Source organism: Protopterus annectens, chromosome 2.part0 (genome assembly GCF_019279795.1).
Source record: "Protopterus annectens isolate FY-2018-M chromosome 2.part0, PAN1.0, whole genome shotgun sequence".
In the NCBI taxonomy this organism is placed as follows: Eukaryota; Metazoa; Chordata; order Ceratodontiformes; family Protopteridae; genus Protopterus; species Protopterus annectens.
This window is the reverse complement of record NC_056728.1, coordinates 740279385-740301884: the sequence shown is the minus strand read 5'-3', so window position 1 is coordinate 740301884 and position 22500 is coordinate 740279385. Positions and strand designations below refer to the sequence as shown.

At 36.8% G+C, this 22500-nt stretch overlaps 1 protein-coding gene across 1 annotated transcript in view; it reads right to left on the bottom strand.

Annotated features, from left to right (window-relative positions):
* The window catches only part of HPGDS (hematopoietic prostaglandin D synthase), a 648072-nt gene that overhangs the window by 625413 nt on the left and 159 nt on the right, over positions 1 to 22500 (bottom strand). The window contains exon 1 of the mRNA XM_044061059.1: positions 22369 to 22500. This exon is cut by the window's right edge and continues 159 nt beyond it. The gene's annotated coding sequence lies outside the window, so the exon portion shown is untranslated. The remainder of the gene's footprint in view (positions 1 to 22368) is intronic.

Here is a 22500-nt window from a genome sequence, read left to right as displayed (position 1 = left end):
ACCAAAAACACAGCATCCATGGGACTGGACAACATCCCAGGCTGCATTTTACATGAACTTCAGAATGAACTGACTCCCCACCTAAGCACCATGTTCAATCATAGTCTCACATCAGGCTTTGTGCCCACTGAAAGGTGCACAGCAACAGTTATCCCGCTCCACAAAGGGGAGCCACCACTGATCCTGGGAACTATTGCCCTATTAGCCTGACGAGCCTGGTCTGCAAGGCCATGGAATGTATCATCATGGAACTCATAAACAAAGACATTGGTAACCTCTGAACTCTGGGCCCCACCCAGTTTGGGTTTGTGAAAGGCAGATCATGCCTTCTGAACCTGATCGACTTCTTTGAGGCAGTAACCAAAGCCGTAGATGAGGGTAAGGTGGCTCACACAGCCTATCTTGACCTCACCAAGGCTTTCGACACTATCCTCCATTCTGGAATTATAGCTAAACTCACTAAACTATGTATAAATCCCTACCTCACAAGATGGGTTGCCAACTGGCTCACTGACAGAACCCACATTGTAAAAGTTGCAGACTCCAAATCTGACTTCAAACCAGTGACAACTGGAGTACCACAGGGTTCAGTCCTATGACCTCTCCTGTTTGGTATCTACTTCTCTGAAGTACAGGCTAACACAGAAGGCCACTGGCTAATGAAGTTCGCAGATGACTGCAAACTAGGAGCCATAGTCGAGTCCTCAAATGATGTGGACATCCTACAGAAGGGCCTCACTGAGACAGATGCCTGGTGTCAGAGGCATGGCCTCAAGCTCAATGCCAAAAAGTGCATTGTCATCCCCTTTGGTAAAAACTCTGTACCCATGAACTATCACATAGGCAGCAATCTACTTAACACCAAATGTGTGATAAGAGACCTTGGGACCCAGGTGGACAGTAGTCTCTCCTTTGATAATCACATCGCCACAGTATTCAGGAAATCCTTCTATGTGGCACACCTCATCACAAAAGGGTTCTCATCCAGAAAAAAAAGGTCATTGTTCCTCTCTACTTGGCACTCATTAGACCAATTATAGAGTACAATGCCCCTTTTGGAATATACCTCACAGGACATCTGCAGCAGCTGGAAAGGCCACAGAAGTACCTCACAAAGAGGATTACTAGCCTCAAACAGATGCCCTACACTAACTGTCTCAAAAAACTCCAGCTTTATACTGTAGTATATCGCCTACTCCGAGGAGGTCTCTGCCTAACACATAAAGGTATGTTAAACCCAGAGCTGTTGGACATGTTACACCTAAAGAAATTGCAATCCCTCCGAGCTACACGCTCTAGGGACCTAAACCTTGTCACCACAATAAGCAGGACATGCTGGAGGGATAGATTCCTTTCCCAGAGACTTCCTATACTCTGGAACAAGCTACCCATCTATGTCAAGCAAAGTTCCTCTTTAGCACTCTTTAAGAAAAATCTTGATGAGTGGATGGGAAATAGGAAATACACCCAGGGGATCACTTCTTTGGCTCTACTCGACAGGGACACCGGAAATTAACTTTCTTGGGTGGCGTAAGCCATGGAATCTTGTTGCCTGGCTTACTTAGGCCCTTGGGCCAATAGCCTAGTACCTACCTATGAACCTATGAACCTATATACCTGTCCCTCCAAACTGCTTTGTTAATGTTGCAGAAGAGGTTTAGATCCCTAGACTGAGCATTTTTGATGTGCGTAAATCCATCAGTAATGGGTTGGAGGATGCCCTATATGCCAGACAAAGGTCTCCTCTTAGCAGTCTGTATGATATCAAGTATAGTGACAGGCCTTTGAGTCAGTCCATGTAGGACATGTTGTTTAGGCTTTGTATCCTTTTAGTATGGTATGTGTGTGGACTTTCCAGTTGCATGTGTTTGGACAGATACATGCCAAAAGGGGTATTATATTCAATGACTGGCCTAATGAGAGCTGAGAAAAGGGGGACAATTACATCCCTATATCTTGTTTATAAGCTGTGCAATATATAAGTACTTCCTTACAACAACAGACATATGTTTGTTAGGTAACTGTTCACATACGTTTTCATACCCCAAACAACTGGGTCAAGTTTTCGGGGCATATTGTTAGTGTGGTTGTTCCCTAGTGTAGATGACCCCCCAAAGGATACACTAATGTATTTTTTGGCATTTAATGTCAGACCATGATTTTGAAACCAGTTATTTATTTGAGATAAACCTTCCTGCATGATGGCCAAGTCATTTGGGGATTCAGTGTTTGTTCCTAGTTTGCAGTCATCTGAAAAAGTGGTCAAATGGTATTGGTTGTAATACTGAGTGATTCTAGTTCTTGTAGATAGGCATTGCAGCTTTCTTTTATCATAGAGGGAGTTCTATAGCTAGCTAATATACCATCCGGGACCTTTCTGACCGTTATTCGGTCATGAAGAAGCTGTAATGCATTATGCTGCTTTACCAGCCTTGATGAGATTCTTTTCTGAATGTAGACTGACACACCTCCACCTTGTTTCCCCTCCTGTGTAGTAGCTGGTCTAAATGTGTAGAAGGTATTATAGCCCTCCACATCTGGAGTGCTGTCTGCAATTTTAAACCACGACTCAGTCAGTACACAGACGTCAATGTCTTCCAGGGTGAAAAGGGCATATAGGAAGTAGAGTTTCTTGTGCAGGCTCCTAGCATTGATCAGTAAAGCCCTGATGTTTTCATTTGCTTTTTTGTTATGTTGGTGGGTTTATCAGGTTGGCGTTGCTTAAATAAGACACCATAGGTTAGACAATTTCTTTGTCGGTAATTGAAACCCTAGAGGGGACAGATGCAGGCCATCCCTGGTGAAGAAATGTGGTCTGTTAATTATATTCCCCAGGCATTACAGGCTCAGCATCTGTGCCTCTGGGACTCCTTGTTCTATGTGAAGAAGTAGGCTTAATATGCTGAATGTGCTGTGTGTCTGTGTTACGTTTTGGAGACCTCTGAGTTTAGGCAAGTTCATTTTTAGAACCTTAGCATATGATGGATTATGTGGATTGTGACAGACTTGGAAAGATGTGATGTGTTGTGTACTGCTGATGTTTTAGATGTCTGAATTTACCGTGTGTGAGATTTTTGTTGCCAAGGGTAATACATATGTACACCTTTCACATACTGTGTTATGCTGTTTGAGTAATAGAAGATTGTTAGTCTTACACTGTCTCAAGATACCCATCTCAATCAGGAAGGCTAGAGAAGTTGTGGGAAGTGCTGGTCCATGATACAAACAGGAATGACTGTGGGGGCACTAGGGTAACAATAATTTCTTGGAGTTTAGTTTTAGAATGATGTTTGGGTGGACTTCCTACTGAATATTTAAATTTCAGTACAAAACAATTAGCCTGGTAACCTTCTTCTGCCACTAACAAAAAACAATAAACTAATTATAGAAAAAACATCACTAATTTGATACTAAAATCAGTGTAAGCAGTATTAGTACACTCAATATAAAGCAGTTTTATCAGCGGTCTCTTTAGGTTGGTGAGTAGTTTATGGGGAGAGGTTTTGTAAAATGATACTAATGTGCTTATTGTCAACAGCCAATAAATGGGAGGAGGGAGGGAATTAGCTATTCAAATTATCATAAGGGGCTGGCAACAACAGATACACTGGGTTTAAGAACACAACTACAACATGGTGGATGGGAAAGAAAAACAATTAGACCCTTAGCTCTTAGCTGACTGATCCGGAACTGCCTTAATGCAAAGACAAGTCCTGAACTAGCCTGACATACACTCAGTACACAAGAATGAAATCAGGGCTTAATAACAACAGTCTCCTATACTTGACAAAACGGATGCACATCTTGGTGCATCAGGAGGAGAATTTTCAAAATGAGCTACCCTTCATTTTACAGTCAGGATTTTTTTCGATAAACATGTAATATACATTAGGACTCAACACAAAGCACATCAGCACATAGCACAAATCCTTGTACTGCCAATTTACACAACATCTATATATCAACTAATGTGTATTAAGTAGCTCCCATACTTTCCTTCCTTACAATCAGCTATCATCCTCATACCAATTCCGCTCTAAACCTTTACTTCATAACCTTATTCTCTCACACCTTTCATTCCACACAATAAACTTGTTTTATTATATCCTATAACTCTCATTCCTGCTGCCGTTTTCTGTTACCATCTTACAGGTAGTATTTCAGATACATAATATGTCCTCTTCTCTACCGCAATACCTGTCATATTTACATTAATCCAATTTTTTCTATTTACCTCAAGCTACTTCAACATGCTTTCTTCAAAAATACTACAACTTCCTACATCACCTACATCTCAGCCTACCACATCCTCATTATAAGTAGGCATTCCCAGGTGCTAGAAAAGCTATCCTAAATTCATTGTCCCACTGAAAAAGCCTGCCTATTTCCATGCAATGAAACTCCTTAGAAGATCAGTACCAATAAAACCCACTCTAAACAAATCCCTTTTAATTTATTTATTTATTTTATTTTATTTTACATTTGTTGACCGGGCTAGTCTATCTAGATATATGTCCATTTTTAGTAGAGGCCCAGGGAGAAAGAATCCAAACAGGATTATACAAAGTGACTAAAGATACTAAGCATCTACTTAAAGAAAAACATTACAACAATACCATAATTTGCAAAAACAAAAACACTTTACCATACATTTGCTTTAAGTTAGTAGATGAGGGAGGAAAAAAAGAGAGAAAAAAAAACTATATTGGAGTAGGTGTAGAGAGATTAAGAGCAGTAGAAGTAACTATAGAAGGAAGGTATAGTAGGTTTAGAGCAGTAGGTCAGACATAGAGAGAGAGAGAGTAAAACTAATAGCTATTATCTGTTCATAAATACTCAGTTTTTGGGATAATATGTAATCTCTAAAAGGCTAGTTTGGATTATGTAGTAGTTCAGGAAGGGATAGAAAAAGCTGGATTAAACTAGAAAAATTGTAATGCTTCCTGAATAAATAGTGAAGGACATATGAACAGATATAACTGTTGTGGTAGGTTTAAGGTGGTTTAGTAAGAGGAGGGGGTATCAATCTGGTTTAGTGCATGTACACAGCCATTGAGATTTAAGGAAGGCTCTTAACTGGTTCCCAAAAAGAGGTGTAGATGTAAGGGAAGTTAGATTGTTTGGAAGCTTGTTCCAGGTGTTTCCAAGGCAGTCACCAGATTTGTTATTGGATTTATGGGTGGCTACTAGTAACTTATTTGCTGAACATTTTAAGATTTTTATAAGGACTAATGAGGTTACAGAGCATACCTCCCAACCGTACCGACTAACTCAGTTTTTACCGAGTTTTGGGGTCCAAATAATGGGGTGCCACGATTCCCGAGTGGCACCCCTTCATTTCCAACTTTTTCCATGTTTTTATTTTTATTTTTTTCTGGTTATTTTTGAGCTGACGTCATCACGTGCATAATGACGTCAGCTCCGTCAAGGCTACCACATGTCAGAATGCTCCATTACACACAGTTCTGTGATTGATCTGCAGGAAACAGTTATTCAAAAAACTTTGCAGTTATTCAGTTCAAACAAGCGTTGAATTAGCAAGCAGATGGAGGGGGAGCAGAACATTTAAGAATTCCAAGCGCGGAGTTTGTTGGCTATGCGAGCAGGCCAGGGAGCATAGCAATTCAACTTGAACGATGGGCAGCAATAAAGTAGGAACATATTTTGTATTCTTTGAAGAAGAGGTGTGTGTGTACGCAAATGTTCATCAGAGAAGCCGAGCAAACAAAGTGATTCTTTTCAGTGGTGCCACAGGAGCAGTGTGTGGTTAAGGGGTATCTTTCTCATAGTCATATTATAGCAAGCAAGAAGGTAAAAGGAATCATACCCGATATTCTTAACCTGCCTCCTTAACTGTAGGAGACAACTCATTAACAGCTCACAGCGATTAGTGCCTAATACTGTCCCTCATAACAACCTTTGATTTGTTGTGGTAAAGGCAGTTCATTGCTTTGTCATACTTGCAACATAGTAAAGGTAGTCAGGTTGTTTTTTCCACACTTCAAAAGCAGCAAGTTAACTGCCGTTACCACAGCAAATCAAAAATTATAACGGACAGGTACAGGATGAAGCTGAGCAAAATTGGGGATACTCTGCAAAATACAAAGTAGTTGAGAGGTATGTATATCATCTGCATTACTGATATGTTTCCATCCCACTGTTATCTTGAGTGATTTACTAAAAAGAAAAAATAAACACAGGAAAAATTTTTTTACCAGGAGCAAGAAATATTGTTAGACAAAATCAGGTACAGTCTGCAAAGACAGCCCACTGAATCCTAAGTTCTACAAGGGGCAGGGAAAATATGGGACAAAACCAGAAACCATTCTATACAAAGGCAAAAATAATTGGGTAGCTGGGGTATAAAGGATCAAAGTCATGGACAGATTTTAAATATTGTTGTTATTATAAGCATGTGTGTGTGTGACCCAAATAAGTCCGTTTGTTTGTTTTACTTGCTTTCGCAGAACTTGCAGAACACTTTTAGCACTCAGTAGTTTATTTTTTTGAAACACATATTTTTGTGTTTTGCATTTGTTTGGAGGAATAATTCCATATGGTGAGTTTTCTGTTTTGCAGTGATGTAGTATACAACAATTCATTACAGAAAAAAAGCTTCACTTGTCACTGGCTGCACATTTTAATGACAAGAAAATGCCATGCCAGCCACAAGGCATTTAGGGGGCCTTTCTCTTTTCTTGATTGAAAGTTCTAATTAAGTGAATTGGGGAAAATTAACTGAAATTAGCTGTCAGAAAGTCAAATTTAAATGAGTTATGAGCTAGACTGGGAATAAACATTTAAATGGTATAAACTGCAGTTGAAGTGTATAGTTTAATGTTTGTCATGCATTAAACTAATATGAAACTGTGATGACAATCAGACAGCTTGCTCGCATTTGAACATATTCAAGGCCTTGGAATGCACTGCACAAATTAAGTCAATTGCAGTTTTATATGTCAGAATGAATATTTTTACCCAGCATGTCATGTAATGAAACAAAACCATATTTGTTTTTCTCTTAAACTTCTGGGTCTCTCTCTCCATCTCTCTCTCTCTCTCTCTCACACACACACACACACACACACACACACACACACACACACACACACACAAGCATCTCCTTGTTTGGATGATTACATAAGTAAGGCAAAATGTAATCTGTTTTATGTACAGCTCTCTTTGAGAATATGTATAACATTAAGACATAAGACTGAAGTAAATAATGCTTAAGTATTTATCCAGATAATTATTTTGGCATTCTTGTTACTGGAAATGTTAGTAAAGTTGTGCTTTTATTCAGTTTGAAAGTCAACATAATGCTTTCTTAATAAATCAGAGGATTTTAACTTGCTGATTACTATATTAGTAAGATGAAGATATGGGTGTGTGTGTGTGTGTGTGTATGTGTGTGTGTGTGTGTGTGTGTGTGTGTGTGTGTGTGTGTGTGTGTATATATATATATATATATATATATATATATATATATATATATATATATATATATATATATAAGCTCCAAGACACTTACAAAATACAATAAAGAAGGAAATAACAGTAAAGATACATACAAAATACAAAATAAAAATTGTAGTTAGAACTAAAAAATTATTTTTTTTTCTTCAAAAAAAAAATAGCAAATAGTTGAACATTGTTAGAGAAATATTAACTACCATACTCAGACTGTTCATAGCAAGGACAGTAAACTGCAAGGATTAATATTAATGAGATGATGTTATATACATATATTTATGAAATTCATTAGCAGTTTCAGTAAAAGGAAAACTAAAGGGGTTAGACTATGATGTATGGTAGTTATTGGTGAGAAGTAAGAAGGTTAGTCAGGATTAGTGCAGGAACATAACCAGTGTGTATTGAGGTATAGTTTGAGTTTCTTTTTAAAAAGTGTAAGAGAAGACAGAGTTGTGAGTTCAGAGGGTAGTAAATTCCATAGCTTTCCAACTGTATTAGAGAACAGGGAGTCACCTGCTGAGTTGTTGGATCTGCAAGTGTTAAACAGAAGTTTGTTTGATGAGCGTAAATTTTTTTGATTATTGTAGGGGGTAAAGAGGCTTGATAGTATTGGAGTATTGGTGGGTTGATACAGGGTCTTGTGGGCTATAGCAAGCTGTAGAAATTGGAGATGGTGTAGAAAGTCTAGCCAATCAAGTTGTTTTAAATTAAGGCAGTGATGAGTTCTGAAAGGAGAGTCAGTAGCAAATCTGGCAATATTGTTATAGGATGCTGCCAATTTGTTGAGGTTGTTTTTGGAAAGATTCATATAAATGGGTGAAGCATAGAGTAGAGTAGAGATTAGGTGAGTTCTGGCTATAGCAGTCCTGGCTACTGGTGTAAGAAAGGGTTTGATTCTATAGAGGGATCCCAGTTTCTTGTTGACCATTTTTATTGTACTGTTAATATGACTATCAAAGTTGAGGTTTTATATATATATATATATATATATATATATATATATATATATATATATATATATATATATATATATATATATATATATATATATATATATATATATATATATATAGTGTGGGTGCAGAAGTAGACTTTTATGATGGAAATGTTCTGAATTGGGCACTTTTGTCATTATGGTTCATGCATTTTGTTTCATTGCCTACTGGAAAAATGTTCAAACAACTTTAAAATGTGCTCTAACAAGTGTGCTGTATTATACAAGGAATATAATTTAAATAAAGTCAGGAAAGTGTAGCAAAGAACACATGCATGTTTCTTGTTTTGTGTGCAAGGAGCCAATGACTTGAAAACAGCCCAAAGGTAATCTTTATCCACCACTGGCCAGATGCATTTTCCTTGGATGTGGTATGGGTTTCAATGCTGTTTCAATAAATGTGAGTTTCAAGGGCAGAGAAGTTTTAATGCCAAGTCTATTTTCATTGTGGGACAGTATTGCTTTGTTTAGCAGATGTCTATTAGTGTTTGTGCATTGTGCTGTAAAATGTAACAAATAAAATCCAAATAATCATTGTAGACATAAAGCAGTATGCAGTGTGCACACATTATTGTTTATGGTAAATGGGGTGAAATAGCCAGGTAATGGGACATTGGAATGGCTTCAGGGGACTCTGGTGCCATATTTGGTTGTCTGTTCTTCAGTTTGGGTTTGAAAGTTGGTATCCCATAATTCCATTGGAGTGGGCGGGATTACACAATTATGTATGCAAATTTTATGTTAATCACTGTGCAGATTTGTACCTATTTTTCATGGGCCTTGTCCAGATTTTTGATGTTTCCAGGTTGAGAGGTATGTTACAGAGTACAGAGGTATTAGTGGGATGGTGCAGGATCTTGTGAGTGATAGTAAGTTGTTGAAGAAAAATCTGGTTTTCAAATTCTAGTCATCCTAGCTGTTTCAGGTTTTGGCAGTGATGGGTTCAAAAAGGGGAGCCAGTGGCAAATTTGGCAATGTTATTGAAGGAAGTTGACAGTTTGTTTAGATTAGTTTTGGATAGGTTGATATAAATGGGAGGTGCATAGAGTAGAGTGAAGATTAGATGGGTTTGTGCAATAGTAGTTTTGGCAGAGGGTGTAAGAAAGGGTTTAAGCCTGTAGAAGAAACCAAGTTTTCTATTAACTGCTTTGATAGTTAAGTTAATGTGAGTGTCATAGTAAGATTATGGTCAATTGTTACTCCTAAGAGTTTGGTGGTTGTGTTGGGTGCTATTACAGTGCTGTTATTAGATGTAACTGTGAAATTAATAGGGGCAGACTTCTGTGTCGGAGTGAACAGTAATAGTGGGTCTATATTAGAACATCGAGGTTAAAATATCAAAGCAACAGAAAACCAATTTTTTTCCTAGAGAAAGAATTTGGTTGTCTGTTTCTGTTGCTTCGGTATTTTCAGCACTGTGGTGGAAAGTTACGGGTCGGGTTCAGGTAAGTGTGCGATTGTGTGGATGTGATAGTTAGGGAGGGTTAGGTGAGTTAGGGTTAGGGCGCGGATTAGGTATGTGTGCGATTGTGTGGACGTGAGGGTTAGGGTGGGGTAGGTGAGTTAGGGTTAGGGCACGAGTGAGGTGACTGTGCGATAGTGACGGACCTTAGGGTTAGGGTTTGGGTTAAGGTAAGTGGATAGTTAGTGGTGTGTGTATAGTTTAGTGTAGGGTTAGGTGTAAGATTTTAGGTGTATGTGTGTGGATTGTCTTTGTTTGGTGTGCTTGTGTTGAGTGTATGTGTTTTGGAACTAGGAAAAAAAATCACTGTTCTGACAGTTCGAGACTGTAAGCTTTTGCTTACATGGGGTCAATTAATCACCATTCGCTTTTTTAAGTGGTCGGTGATGTAATATAGACCTGTAATAGTTTGTTTTTTTTTTGGGTTGAGGAGGAGGCAGCGTTGTTGGAACCAATTTTCAACTAAGGTAAGTACTTTTTGGGTACTGCACTAGAGTTCAGCTGAAGAGGCTGCAGCACAGATTAATGTTGAGTCGTCGGCATATTGTATGCAGGTGGTTTGAGGAAGGGTAGTTTTCAGATCATTAATAAAGATAGAAAAGAGGAGAGGTCCCAGGATGGAGCCTTGTGGGACCCCCAGGATGATTGGGAGCTGAGTGGATAAGTTATTGTCCCAGAGGACTGCTTGTTGTCTGTTACCTAAATAAGACTTAAACCATTTGAGTGCATATCTAAGGAAAAAGATTGTAGTGTATCAAACATTAATTGATGATTCACCATGTCAAAGGCTTGAGAGAGGTCTATAAAGAGAGCAGAGGAAAGCAAGTTGTTATCACGATTTTTATTAATACAGTCATAGAGAAGGATAAGAGTGCAGTTGTAGTGCTGTGGAATGGTCTAAAGCCATGCTGACAGTCAGCTAGCAGGTTGTTTTGTAGGAGATGATCAAGTAGCTGCCAGTGGATACATTTCTCCATGATTTTTGCTAAAGGAGAGAGTAGGGCTATAGGTTGGAAGTTAGACAGTTCAGTTGAGTTACCACCCTTATGTAATGGAATTATATGGGAGACTTTCCAGAGAGAAGGGATGGAACTTTCTGTAATGGTTCTGTTTATTAAGATGGAAATAGGGTAGGTTAGGTTTTAATTACTATTGCCTTCACAATGAACTCAGTTGTGACACTAATAGCATCATATATTCAAGTCTTAATAACAAATGGGGCTAATTCAAACTTTGAACCTCTGTTCTTAATAGTAAAATCTATGGCATTACCTACACATGGTTAAACATAACTCCATAATTCGCAAACCTATTCCCAAAAATATATCTTCTTCTGTGATAACATAATTGGACTTGGACTAGATCTGTGGTGCAGTCCTATTAACAAAAATACAGTCAATCTCCCTGTACCAAACTTGAGGTTAATTCCAACTGCAAGTGTAACCAAGATCCAATCTAGATGCTAATACTGATGCAGTTAGGTTCACAAGTCTACTTATTTATAGCAGTCATTTTCATCCTTCCTCATCCTGCATTAACACCTCCATTGTCTTCTATTTTCCAGTTCTCGTCTAACATTTAGCATCATTCTCAACAACCTTTCTCCCTCCCATACTGCTTTGCACTATACTCACTCCTACTCAAACCTCCTCCCCAATAGGACCTCTAAGGCTAACATTTTACATTCCAACCTTTACTTTTCCTAGTTAAACCCTCACTACTTCATATCTTAACTATACCCTCATTCTCTATCCTTTAACCCCTCCCTTTCGTACATTTTGAAAAACATGTTTCACCTACAATTCCTCAAACTAGTACCTCTTCTTCTTGGACACTTGACATCCTACCAACAACCATTACCCTTACAATTCCAACAAAACTCTTATACTGTGCCCTCCAAGCAAAATATCTCTGAAACTCATCTCCCAATCATACTCTATCTGTATAATCACACATATATCCTAGTGGTCAAGTGCAGTAATGCAAAGCAGCAACCATTTACTCACAACTTGGGTGTTAAACATAAAATCAAGTATAAATGCCTCAACCCATACCATCACACATCCACATCCATAAAACATAGTGGTGACACCCACCCAAATCCAGGCTCAACTCAGTATATACAGGCACAAGACAGCATATACTCATCAGCTCCTTTATCGTCACTACCTTAACCACAGTCCCACCTTGGACTTCATATATACCATATCAGTTTATGAAGTATTTATAGCACAATCCCTGATGTGCTTGCATGAATAGCACTGGACACTTGTCACAGAAACCTAGCTCTGTCTGGGGAAAAAAATTAAGAAATTGACCCACCAGGCTATAACATTATCAGATTAGACAGAGCCAACAAAAAATGTTAGTCTCTCTGTTTTCTACAAAAACATACTCTGACAACTTTCCCCAACTCTGAAATCCTGCTACAAATACTAAAACTAAATAATTGCAAGACAGTTGCAGTCATGGGTATTTACATACCCACAGGTAACAATTTTAAAACACTGAAATATATTTTCTACTAGGCCTCCTCAAAAATCCCTAATGAAACCATAATATTGGCTAATGTTAATATAGACTGGCAAGCCATACAGTCTGAAAATCTAACTAATAATATACATCTGTACAAATGTATCCAACTTATGATAACATCTTCTCCAAATAACATACCATCACATGGAACTCAGTTAAACACTTACCAGTCTACACCATAAGGTACCAAAGTAGCTGAAAAACACATTATTACAGCCTTGTAAGAAAACATACTACTTTTTATGAAGACCTTTTGTTAATACACTATGCCTCCTTAATTGGAAGGCACTAAAGATTCTACCCATAGATGATGCTGTCTCTTAGTTCAGTAAAATATTCCTAGGTGTTCTAAATACACTAGCACCCTTCCCCCAGAAAATAAAGAGTCAAAGACAGCCCTGCTCCATGCTATTCTTAGCAACTAAAGAACTCATGGAACAGAGACAAAGCATGGAATGTCTGGACAACAAAATAAATAAATAAAACAGTTCCTTCTTTACTAGCATATAGACAACTAAGAAACCTAATAAAACAGCTTATTACCAAAGATAAAAAAGTTACTAGTCAACCAGTGAAAACATACACACTAATAATCCATAACATTTCTAGGCCTCAATCAATAAACTGTTAAATCCAGGACAAGCTACTCAGCTAACACCAAACATACAGAAACAAAATGATTCCATAGACAGACAATTTAATAAGCATTTTATACAGAAGGTCCAGACATTAATCAACCAAGTGACTCATCAAGCTCTTGGGGTTCCTACTCAATAATCTCCTTCAACTTTTCTCCTTCCAACCATTTCCCACAGATACCATAAAAATGCCTCAAAATTTAAAGCCAACTACAAATGCTCCTGGCAATCTATCTGGTGAATATCTTAAAATAGCAACTGATTTTATTGCATATCCAGATTTAATTTTGTTAAATTGATCTAGATCGGGAAATAGAGTCTCCTCGCTAAGGAAAAAATCATTCATTATCTCACTGCATAAGGGTGGAATCAACATAGACTTTTCAAACTGATGGCCAATTGCTATTTTATCTCTCCTATCAAAATATTGGAAAAATGCATTCATAAGCAACTTATCAACTATCTAATGGATAACCAGCTTCTGACTTTAACCCAACTTGGCTTCCGTCCTCATCACAGCATAACTACTGCTTTGTTGAATTTTTTTAATACTGTCAATACCCACAGATATGCCAGAAGCCTAGTCTCCACCATCTTCCTAAACTTATCAAAAGCTTTTGATACTGCCTCCCACCTAAAACTTTTACATAAACTCTCATCCTTATGGCTTGCCTACTCTTCACTGCAGTGGTTCCATAGCTACCTTGAAATCCGAGTACAAGCAGTGAAATAGAAAAATAATTTTTCCACCTTCTTGCTTATAACTATTGGTGTCCCATGAGGATCTATACTAGGCCCCATACTTTTCAACATATTCATTAATGACCTGTACACGGCTACAAAAAATGTTACCCTAGTTCAATACATTGATGACTCATCCCTAATCTGCTCTGCAAAATCTCACTCTCTGATCTCCAAGACCTTACACAACATTCTTTCTTATCAATCTAATTATTGCTAAATAATTAACAATGACTTCTGAACCCTAAAATAACTAAATTGCTGCTCTTTACCCGAAAACACATCTCCACCAAAATAACACTGCTCATAATTATCTCTGCCATCAACACCATCATAGAACAAGTGAACCACACAAAATTACTGGGCGTCATCATATATGGTCAGTTGAAATTTGACCATTGTGTACCCTGGTGGTTAATAAAATCTCATCAAAATGTAGGTACATTATACAGAGTAAACTTCGACCTCACTAACATAGCTAGAAGACATACGGCCTCTCCTTTTTCTACTGCCATCTCTCCTCTTTGTAGCCCAAGTCTTCACTAAACTTCAAGTCTTTTAACTGCCTAGACTCGAGTAATAAAATAGCCAAATTTGCAGTAAACTGTACCAATAGTGCACACAGCCCCAAAGAGAATTAAACTGGTTAGAAGTATCACATCACATAGCTCTTTCTCAGCTGACTACAATACAAAGACATCTTTATAAGCCAAAAAAAATTGCCCATGTTTTCACAACTTAACAGAACACTACACCCTCAATATTATTTTATGCTCCAGAGAAAAACTGTCTCATTATTGAAATGTCGGCACTCGAAATGCCAGTTGCCAAGATGTTGGAAAATATCTGAAAACACAGAAGAGTGAAACTTGAAGATTGCTTTTCTCCTTAAAACTTCTTTTTGCAAGGAAGGCAAGCCCCTTTGTACCCCCCATATGAGGGAAAAGCCCCCCACCCCTGAATTTATATATATCAACTCTTGAAACTGCATCCTTGGAGAAAAGGGAATGTTCTGAGAAGTGGCATCTTGGACTTAGGATATGTAAGTCTGAGCTTTTGGCCATCCAGTCTTCGTATTTTGGAACTCACTCTACTGGGTCACAATATTTCAAACAGTTACTGAAAATTCACTAATCACTATAACCAAATCATCTAATAGCTCTGTATTCAAGCAGTGTAGCTAAACGATGGAACCACATCCCACTACAACTTATATCCATTCATTATGCAACCTCATTCAAAACACAACTAAAAATTCACCTTTCAAATCAATGGATCTGCTGCTGTATATCTCCTCTATAAATATCAGTGTTACCTTCAGCTTGCCATAATGTAAAACCATTTGTCTTCACTCAGAATATCAGTAATCCACAACAGGTCTTCATCAATACTGGAATAGTTTTACTGGAATCTCCCAGTTATGTCCATTATTTTGTGACACTGCTCACCCCCCATCTCTGTACTTCTAATATGAACCTTATATCTGTCTATCTATCTGTCTATCTAATTCCTTCTGAACGTGATTTACATCCTACCTCATTAGTACAATATTAACATTTTCCACCCTACTTAGTTTCTTTCTCTCACCTCTATTTCTTTGAATTTCTAAGCACGAATCACTTGATCTACTATCTATCTGACAAACCCACTAATACACCTCTTGAAATGCTCACTATTCAACAACTACTAAAACATAAGCATTTTTTATACTGTAATAGCTGCCTCTACTTTCAGATGGATTTAATGTAATTAGAAAATTAATGTGCAGTTGTTAATGTAGATTATTTAATGTCTATTCATATATATTGCTGAATGTCTGTTTAAAAATGCTTACAATATACTGGAGGTTTTTCCCTGAGACACCGCTTAAAAGAAGCTTTTGACTAAACCCAGCTGGACAAGCACAGCAAACAAAAGCAAAATAAAAACTAGATACATAAAAGCAAGCTCAGTTTCACACACACACACACACACACACACACACACACACACACACACACACACACACACACACACACACACACACACACACACACACACACACCTATTATTCTAGGTGACTTAAGTATTGGCTAGCCCTCTACATAGTCAAATCCCAAGATTTGTTTCCTTCTTAGGTCTGCTAGAACTCTTTAATCTAGGCACCATGCCAAACCTTGCTAGTAGTAAATCCACTACACTAGACGTAGTACTGGCAAACATACCACACAAAATTCAGTCTTTGTGAATTCTTCCTAACTAATTCAGTGATCACTTCCTATAACAAATGTTTCTTCCCTTAAAATACTCAGGCTCCCCATAACAAAACTTACTAGGCGGATTCCTGACAATTCTTCAGGTATTCCCCTAGCTGAATTTTAACACATTAATTGGAACATGTTATATAGTTGCACCAGTGTTACTTCTGCTTTAATCTTATTTGAGAATCTGATCTTATCCACGCAAGATAGTTTTTCCCCTAAGGAAAATTATACACAGAGTGGACAGAGTGGACATGATACCGCATAGCTAACAGCCGAACTAAAACAGAAAATCTAAATTGATAGCACTGTTGAAAAAAAGACAGAAAGCTGACCCTGCCAATAAAAACAAGCACAATGAATGTCTTAAACTTTACAGGGATGTCAGAATCAACATCAGTTCACATAAAGCTAGAGCTGCCTGTTTCAGAGAACTTCAAGCAAAAAAAAAAACTAAGCTAGATTACACAATTCAGGCATACTATCAAATATCTATGTGACAAGAAAGTTTTCCCTAAACTATCTTGAAAAGGTGCACTCACTGAAGAAATATTAGATAATATTGGGCAAAATGCTGCCTTCTCACCTAGTGCTAACTGATCAGTTTTCCATAATATCTATACTCCTGCTCCACCAACTCCCTTATCTATGCACTTGGAATACCGCTATGTTTTTTAAGAAAATCACTAAAACACAGGAGGATGACTTACTAGATAAACAATTGTAGCTGTAACCCACAATTCTGCATAATACACCCCAAAATATTGAAGCTAGGAAAGACAGTATAATGTGCACATATTTCCTTCATTTACAATCTCTCCCTCATGTTAATACACTATCTGACATATCTTTAAGCATGCTTTGATCATTCATGGCATTCCTCTCAAGTATCCCTAATTTTGAGAGACATCCCTGATTTTGACTCAAATTTCGGCTCTGTCCCTCTTAATCCCTCCTAAAGCTTATGACTTTTGGAGAAAAAATGATGAATTACACTTGATAATTAATGACAATAATTAGAGTTAAGAGTTATTTTACTTCAGAAAATGTAGATTGATTCACATTCTCCTATTCTGCCAATGTTTCAATTTAATAGTTCTAATATTTTAAAAGCGTCCCTGATTGTTTCTGGATTTGTCCCTGAATTTGTCCCTAATTCTGTTGAGATTTGTCCCAGATTCATTGAGAGCTATGACTTAAGGTGTCCACTCTCACTACTGCATTGGAATATCAGCCTAGTGCCAGTCTTTGTCCTTTCACCCAATTCTGAGAGAAACTTATATACAATCAAATCATAGACTACATCAACAAATATGGTATACTCTCAGACAGACATTATAGGTTTAGATCCAGTTATAGTACTCTGAGAGAGCTGTATACACTTTCCAACCAAATCTATAACAATATATATGGACAATGGTTCCTTAACAGTTGCTATTTTCCTTAACATGAAATATTGCTTTAAAGCTGTAGATCATACATTACTTATCAAATTGTTATCCATGGGCTTCTCCAATGAAGTCACTGAATGGTTTAAAAACTATATTACATTCAGAGTATATTGGGAACAAACATACAGTCCAAAACTGGTGATTTATGCACTGGTACATAACAAGGTTCAGTATTTCCAGTTATTTTTCCTATTCATCAATGACATACAATGGAATTTCCCTCATCTAAATTGCTATCTTTATGTGCAAATAACATAGAGATCAACAAATCTGGCAAGGCTACCACTTGTATATCCAAGGAATTATAGAATGACTTCATTTTATAGTGTAATTGGTTAACTGCTAATACACTGATCATAAACACCACTAATACTGATATAATGTGGCATCCCAGAATGCCTTAGTAATGCTTCCAATGCCACTGTAACATCTCAGAGATGTTTGGACCTTTCTTTAGAACAAAGCTTGACTTTTATCTCACAAACTGAAACAATTTTAGGCAAAGCATTATCTCAGCTTAAATTATTATATAAAATCTCAACTTTGCTCATTTTGGAATGCAGGAAGGCAGCTGATATCAGTATATTGATATCCAGGTTTAAATATGTACTTATCACCTAACAATTATATCCATTACTTGTATTTACTCACCACTCTGCTTTCTACTCCTATCCCCAACACCTCTCTCTTTTTTCTCCTACTATTAAATGCAGACTTGACATTTTAAACCTCACTGTATATGTCAATTTATCATGTATTGATATTTAATGACAGCCAGTAAGTGATAGCTATTACCCTTCTGCAGCACTGCACAGAAATCATTATTGATTACTTGATAATGTATTTAAAGGTATTCTTATTACCAGACATTTGAGGTGCCTTTGTAACTCTATAATCCTGTTGCTTCTAAGGTTTTATGGCACGCATGTTCTGCATTGCATTCTTGCATCATTACTTCCTGAAGAAAGGAAGAAGTGCATTTTCCCCCTTGCTCAAAAAGTGATTTGATGTACCAACAAAAGGATGACATTTTGGGAAATTAAAAATTATTATAAATATTAAAACAATGATAAATTTAAGATGTGTTCTCAAAGTATTTCCTCAAAGTTATGTCATTCACTGTGGCATAACTTCTTAAAGAGCACTCTCAAAGGATAATGCATTCTGAATTTTATTTTGCTTGGAAGAAGAAATTTTTTTTTCACTCCAAGACTGCTACACCAACAAATATTGTATTATCTCTGACCTAGTGAGCTAGTCATTTAAAACGAGGTGCATGAAGCCCCTTTAAATGGAGGGGTGTGAAGGAGTTCTGCTACCCCAGAAAATTACTTTTAGTGCATTTGAAACCATATTTAAAATCTGGAATGCTATTTTTGTAAAATGTTTGCAAAAGCAAAACTATGAATGTTGTTTATATCACTTGTACTATGTTCTGTAATTTGTATATGACATGCTTGCAGATCTTCATAAAATTCACTTGAAAATGTACAGCAATATGCTTGTGTTGGAAACATCAGAGATAAATGTCATTAATCTTTGAAGATATGAGGTAGATCTCTGACCATAGCAAGATTACAGTGATGGTACTTTGAAGTGTACATATGGATGTGAAAGGCTTCTGGAAGAGAAGGTCCTCGTTGAGAAATTAAAGCCACTAAATTAAGTGCAGGGCACTATTCTTCATTTCAGGAAATATTATTGAGACTTGTAAACTGCTGGCTTTAGTTTTGGGGATATTTGTAGGAGCAAGACATCAAATAAAGGAGGATTATAGTTGTTATAATACATTCTATTAACTGGCTTGAGAATGAAGGAATGGACTAAGAGAAGATGAACATACAAATGGAATATGATCCCACAGCAGTAATAATGGTAATAATAATAATAATAATAATAATAATAATAATAATAATAATAATAATAATAATGGTAATAATAATAATAATGGTAATAATAATAATAATAATAATAATAATAATAATAATAATAATGGTAATAATACATGAAGAGAAGGTATCAGAGGAACTACGTAAAATGCTGAGATTGCATAATAATACAAAATATAAAAATAGCACACATAAACTTATTAATATTGTAATAAAAATAATTGCTTCCAAACAGAGAATTGGTGGACGACACATGCAGAGACAGTTTAGAAATTTTTGACCAGTTGAACTGCTTGCTGGTTTGAGTAGAAAAATAAAATAATTAAGTAGGAATAAGTTGTAGAGATACTGTTTCATTTTGTATAGATTCACAGAATGGTTAGAGAACCACCAATCAGTCAGTTTCAGTGAGACAAGGGTGTCAGATGTCAGTGCACAACATTCATACAAGCCCTCATTAGATTATTGATTAGGAATCCTTAAAGTGGAACGAGACCATGAATACTCCAGAGAAATTTTATTTTTTTCTGGGTTTATATATATATATATATATATATATATATATATATATATATATATATATATTAATATTTTATATCATCCATAATGGCAAAAGTTAACCTTTAACAATATTGTAGAATATATAGAATGCTACAGCACTTACATATGGCTAGAATCACAACTTTGGATTTAGTATGAAAGTATTAGTAATTTGTACACTTCAGGGAACAAACATTCTTTTCCACCTACTGCTTATTTAACAATATTTTATTACCCAAAAGTTATTTCTTATCTTGCTCAGAGGTTAAATGGGTAAATGGTGCCATAAGGAGCATTGTTGTGCTGCTACAGTGCCCTCCAGTGGAGGCTGATGTTTGTTGCAACAACAATGTGGAGGGTCATGGTACATGTGCAGTGCATAACACTGCAGCCGGAAGGCAGCTCATACACAGAAGTAAGCATGCATCACAGGGGAAACAATGTGCACCCTTGTTATGGCATTGTGCATGCCAGACTTGGGGGGGGGGGGCAATTAAATAAAAGAAACCCTCCCTTCCTCATTTACCATAGCACAGAATGAAACCAGAATAGTTCCCCAGAATGGGAACACGGGGTCAACAATGTACATGACTAACTCTGGTGGGGAGGGTGAAGCCAGACCCTTAGACCACTAAGGTAAGCAATGTTATGTAGATGGAGTTATAAAGAATGGGACCAAACTAGGATGACAGCTGTAGTGTAAACTCAAGACTTATGTGAGAGGTTGATCATTGGAAGGTATGGGGTGTGGAGAACATAAATCCATTCTAAGATGCAGCATTTTTTTTTGTTTTTCAGATTACTGTAGTTCAAATAAAGACAGCACTGCATTAACAATGATATATACTAGAATTAACTGGAGCAAGGCACTGTGTATATTTTTTTCACCCACGTTATTTTAAAATCCACCATAATCAACTTCCATTTTCAAAATTGCAGCAGTTTTGGAAAATAGTATAATCAGTGAAAAAATGTCGGAAAGGTGAGTCCTATGGGATTAACCTTCCTAGGAAAAATGTTTTCTGGACTGTTATTCCTGGCTAGTCTTAACTGTTTCAGGGGTATAGTTCTCTGACAGCTGCATTTGAAATTTACAAGTTTTATCTGAAAAGTTTATACTGGGTGTGATGTGTATACTGCACTGCATGAGAGGATGGGAGAAGATGTGAGGTGTTAACAGTTGTCTCATGTTTTAATTAATGTATGAATCTTATTCATTTTTCTGTCTCAAAAAAAAAAAAAAAACAGAAAGAAAATACACTGTTTTGATAACCTGCATTCTTTGCATATTGATTTTTCTTCTTTCCAGTAAATGACTATAACTTTATTAGGTGGCAGGTTTTGTTGGTAATAGAAGAGGAACTGACTGATTTGGAGTACTCTCTGAGCTCTTGTTTTTCCCCTATTTCCTTCCTCGTATACAATTTATAATGAGCATGAGTGTACAGTTTTGTTCAACACTGCTATCTCTCCACATCATTAAATAAACTTATAAATTAGTTTCCTTAGACCTATTCTGTGCATGTAATTTTACATGACTGGACATATTACATAAGTATTTCGTTTTGATAATGGAGTATGCATACTACACATCATTTTCAGTTTTTATGATGTGTTCTAGGAGGCTACGGACAGTAAAACATCTGAACCTGGTGGTAAAGAAGCAGTCTGAGACAAAAAATACACATATGAGAAAGTACAAATGACAACAGCTTTAATTAGTATGTGAGATGCATGTGAGTAACAGACACATATCCTATAAAAGTCAGATTAATAATTGCAAAAATTCGAGTGAAATAATGTAATCACTATGAAATAAAATAATACTGAATGTATCAAGAAAAACTATGGCATGAACTGACTCAACAGGGAATCATATTATCAGTATGCAGCAGGGAGACAGAGATGTGGGACAAAGGCGAATGTGGTTTTGTTCTGGTGAAAGACTGAAAAAAATTCATATGCTGACAGCTTATACACTTTCAAGACACACACTGGATCATAAGACAAAGTCAGGATCTGTGCACTAAATATCTTACAGCTAATTTCCCGTATCAAAAGTTTGTTTCTTCTGCTTCAACAAGATAAGAGAGGCTAGTAAGAGATGGTCATGATAAACATGGTAAACAATTATTGCAAGCAACACTATTTCTTAAACTGCAGCAGGAGACAAACTACTTTATACATTATAGTTTTTCCAGGAAAACTGGTAAAAGACATTTCTAGTTATAAAAATATGGGTAGAAGTATCACTGTTAAACAGAGCTCGTGTTATCATACTTAACTATCAAAGGAACATCAAAATGGCAACTGCAAGGAAACTTTAGACAGAAGAATAAAAGGAAACCAAGAAGACAAGTATTTCTACTGATCGTGCTCCATTTTGAGAATGTTTTAATACTTACTGTCCTGTTCAGATGTTTCTCAAGTGCTGTAATTGTTCTTCCTTCTTGAGACAAGTACTGCTTTCTGCTAATGCCAAAGAACTTCACATGGTTAAGTCTCTTAGGCTATGTGGGAGGTCTTTAGAAAGAACC